Raw genomic sequence first — 4,586 nt, 5'->3', positions numbered from 1 at the left:
AACCCAACAGACACTTTCGGAGATACCCGTAATGCACCTTTATAGTCACCCAGTTACGTTGTGACGTTTGGCACACCCAAAGCACTCCTACGGTATCCGGGAGTTGCACGATCTCATGGTCTAAGGAAAAGATACTTGACATTGGAAAAGCTCTAGCAAACGAAACTACACGATCTTTTATGCTATGCTTAGGATTGGGTCTTGTCCATCACATCATTCTCCTAATGATGTGATCCCGTTATCAATGACATCCAATGTCCATAGTCAGGAAACCATGACTATCTGTTGATCAACGAGCTAGTCAACTAGAGGCTTACTAGGGACACTTTGTGGTCTATGTATTCACACATGTATTACGATTTCCGGACAATACAATTATAGCATGAACAATAGACGATTATCATGAACAAAGAAATATAATAATAACCTTTTATTATTGCCTCTAGGGCATATTTCCAACAAAGGCGTCTTCCTCCTCCTCCTCCTGTCAGATCTTCCAGCAATGCAGTGGTCAAGCATAATCCAAAGTCTGCAAAGGTGAACATGATGAATGCAGCTCAAGCGGAGGAATCTACTCATGTGATAATGGGTAATCTTCCTGTTAATGATATTCCTGCAAAAGTTCTTTTTGATACTGGTGCATCGCTTTGTTTCATGTCAAGACCGTTTTTTGCCAAGCATGAATTCACTTGTTCTCATCTGAGTAAACCCATGGATGTCGTTTCTCCGGGTAAACGTTTGAGTTCTAGTATGATGGTTCCGGATGTTTTCATCAAGATGGGCGACTATGATTTTCAGTCTTCTCCAATTGTTCTTGGTGACTCGGATATTGATCTAATTCTCGGGATGGACTGGCTGTCTAAGCACAAGGCTCAACTTGATTGTGCTGCCAGGGAAATTCAATTGACACACTCGTCTGAGGATGTGATTGTTTATGCCGCTCGTGATGAAACCATTCGGTTTTTCTCTCTCAATGAGAAGGGCGAATTGAATGCCATCTCTCAAATTCCAGTCGTTTGTGAGTATCAAGATGTCTTTCCAGAAGAGCTTCCGGGTATGCCTCCTCACCGGCCAGTTGAGTTCGTTATCGAACTAGAGCCTGGCACTGAACCCGTTTGCAAGCGTCCATACAAGCTTGGACCCAACGAGCTGAAGGAATTGAAGAAACAGCTCGATGAACAAGAGCGTCTGGGTTTGATCAGACCGAGTTCTTCTCCATGGGGTTGTGGTGTTCTTTTTGTCAAGAAGAAGGATGGCACGGACCGACTTTGTGTCGACTACCGTCCATTGAACAAGAAGACAATCAAGAACAAGTATCCACTTCCCAACATCAATGAGCTATTTGAGCAACTCAAAGGTGCTAAAGTATTCTCGAAGCTTGACCTTCGTATGGGTTATCATTAGATTCGCATTCGTGAAGAAGATATTCCCAAGACAGCATTCAGAACAAGCTTTGGTTCTTATGAATATACTGTCGTGTCTTTCGGCCTTGTCAATGCTCCTCCAGTTTTCTCTCGGATGATGAATTTCATCTTCAACCCCTATACCAATGAATTCATCCTGGTGTATCTCGATGATATCTTGGTCTTCTCCATGAATAACCAGGACCATGCCAAACATTTGCGATTGGTGCTCGACAAGCTCAGAGAGTATCAATTCTATGCGAAGTTCTCCAAATGTGAGTTTTGGCTCGATGAAGTTCTTTTCCTTGGTCACATCATCTCTGCCAAGGGCATTGCTGTTAACCCCGAGAAGGTGTCCGCAATTATGAATTGGGAACCGCCTCAGAATGTCAAGCAGCTCCGCAGTTTTCTTGGTCTTGCAAGCTATTGCCGAAGATTCGTTGAGAATTTCTCGAAGATTGCAAAGCCTCTTTCCAACCTCCTTCAGAAGCATGTGAAATATGTCTGGTCTCCTGAGTGTGACGTTGCTTTCAACACTCTCAAAGAGAAACTAGTCACAGCTCCAGTCTTGACTCCTCCTGATGAATCCAAGCCGTTTGAAGTTTTCTGTGATGCTTCCCTCCAAGGTCTCGGTGCTGTGTTAATGCAAGAGAAGAAAGTTGTGGCCTATACCTCTCGTCAGTTCAAGCCCAATGAGAAGAACTACCCCACTCACGATCTTGAGTTGGCGGCAGTTGTCCATGCATTAATAACATGGAGACATCTTTTGTTGGGAAGACAAGTGGACATTTTCACCGATCACAAGAGTCTCAAGTACATCTTCACTCAGCCCAACCTCAACCTCAGGCAGACTCGATGGGTCGAAATGATTCAAGAGTACAATCCGAGTATTGAATATACTCCAGGCAAGGCCAATGTCATTGCAGATGCCTTAAGCAGGAAGGCTTATTGCAACAGCTTAATTCTCAAGCCTTTCCAACCGGATCTTCGTGAAGCTTTCCGCAAGCTGAATCTCCAAGTTGTTCCTCAAGGCTTTCTTGCCAACATCATAGTCTCTCCTACTTTGGAAGATCAAATTCGTGAGGCACAACTCCTTGATGCCATGGTGAAGAAGGTGAAACGTGGTATCGACAAGGGTCTTTCCAAATACAAGTGCTATCGCATTGATGATAGAGACACTTTATTCTTCGAGGACTGGATTGTGGTTCCTAAAGGTGATCTAAGGAAAGTCATTATGAACGAGGCGCACAATTCTCTCCTATCCATTCATCCTGGAAGTACGAAGATGTATCATGACCTCAAGCAGTCGTATTGGTGGACTCGAATGAAGCGTGAAATTGCTCAATTCGTGAATGAATGTGATGTCTGCCGAAGAGTGAAAGCAGAACACCAACGACCAGCTGGTCTCCTCCAACCTCTTGCTATCCCAGAATGGAAGTTTGATCATATCGAAATGGACTTCGTGACTGGATTTCCCAAGTCCAAGCGCGGAAATGATGCTATCTTCGTTGTCATTGACAAGCTTTCTAAAGTGGCTCATTTCCTTCCAATCAAAGAATCTATCACAGCAGCTCAGCTGGCAGAGCTATACACCTCCAGAATTGTCTCCTTGCACGGCATTCCACAATTGATTTCTTCAGATCGTGGAAGCATCTTCACCTCTAAGTTCTGGGACTCCTTCCAGAAGGCCATGGGCACAAACATTCGCTTCAGCACAGCTTTCCATCCTCAAACTAGTGGCCAAGTCGAGCGAGTTAAACAAATTCTTGAAGATATGCTCAGGGCTTGTGTCATTTCCTTTGGCATGAAATGGGAAGATTGTCTTCCATATGCTGAATTCTCCTACAACAACAGCTTCCAAGCGAGTTCGGGCAAGGCCCCATACGAGATTCTCTATGGCAGAAAGTGTCATACTCCTCTCAATTGGTCAGAGACTGGTGAACGCCAACTTCTTGGCAATGACTTAATCACTGAAGCTGAAGAAATGTGTAAAGTCATCCGTGATAATCTCAAAGCCACGCAATCGCGCCAGAAGAGTTACTATGATAGTAAGCACCGTGATGTGGCTTTCGAGATCGGAGACCATGTCTACCTCCGCGTCTCTCCAATGAAAGGCACTCGTCACTTCGGTATCAAAGGGAAGCTTGCCCCTAGATACATGGGTCCTTTCAAGATCATTGGCAAAAGAGGCGACCTCGCCTATCAACTTGAGCTTCCTTCCAACTTCGCGAACGTGCACGATGTGTTCCACGTGTCACAGCTCCGCAAGTGCTTCAAGGCGCCTGAGCGCACTATCAACTTCGAAGAGATTGACCTCCAAGAAGATTTGTCTTATCATGAGCACCCCGTTGCTATTCTTGAAGAAACTGAGCGCAAGACTCGCAATAAGTCAATCAAATTCCTGAAAGTGAAGTGGTCACACCATTCCGACCGGGAAGCCACCTGGGAACGCGAGGACCATCTCCGTTCTGAATATCCGGAGTTCTTTCAGTCCTAGATCTCGGGACGAGATCCTCTCGTAGTGGTGGAGTGTTGTAACACCCCAGATGTAACTTGCCATATTTGTAACTCCGACTCTTGCCATTATCGGCTATGTGTTTTGATATTCCCTCCGTGGTCGGGTTTTGTTTTTCGTTTTGTATTTTGTCATGTCATGCATTTCATATCATGTCATCATGTGCATTGCATTTGCATACGTGTTCGTCTCATGCATCCGAGCATTTTCCCTGTTGTCCGTTTTGCAATCCGGCGCTCCTATCTCCTCCGGTGCACCCTTCTTGTTTTCTTTCATGTGAGGGTGTCAAACTTTCTCGGAATGGACCGAGGCTTGTCAAGTGGCCTTAATATACCACCCGGAGACCACCGGTCAAGTTTCGTGCCATTTGGAGGTCGTTTGGTACTCCAACGGTTAACCGGGCATCCGCAAAATCCATTTGAGTGTCCAGCAAAAACGGCCCTCAAAACCAGTCCAAAACCCACCAAACTCTCTTCCATTCTCTAGGTCGTTCGATCACGATCGTGTGGGCGAAAATCGCACCTCATTTGGAGCCTCCTAGCTCCCTCTACCTATAAATATGTGAGCATCCCGAGAACAAAATCGCAGTCCAACCCTAACCCTCGTCCCTCTCCGCCGCCGGACACGTTCGGGCGGAGCCGGACGCGTCCACCCGCGTCGCCGCCGCC

This window comes from Triticum aestivum, chromosome 6D (assembly GCF_018294505.1).
Source record: "Triticum aestivum cultivar Chinese Spring chromosome 6D, IWGSC CS RefSeq v2.1, whole genome shotgun sequence".
In the NCBI taxonomy this organism is placed as follows: Eukaryota; Viridiplantae; Streptophyta; class Magnoliopsida; order Poales; family Poaceae; genus Triticum; species Triticum aestivum.
Note: the sequence above shows the minus strand (reverse complement) of the source record.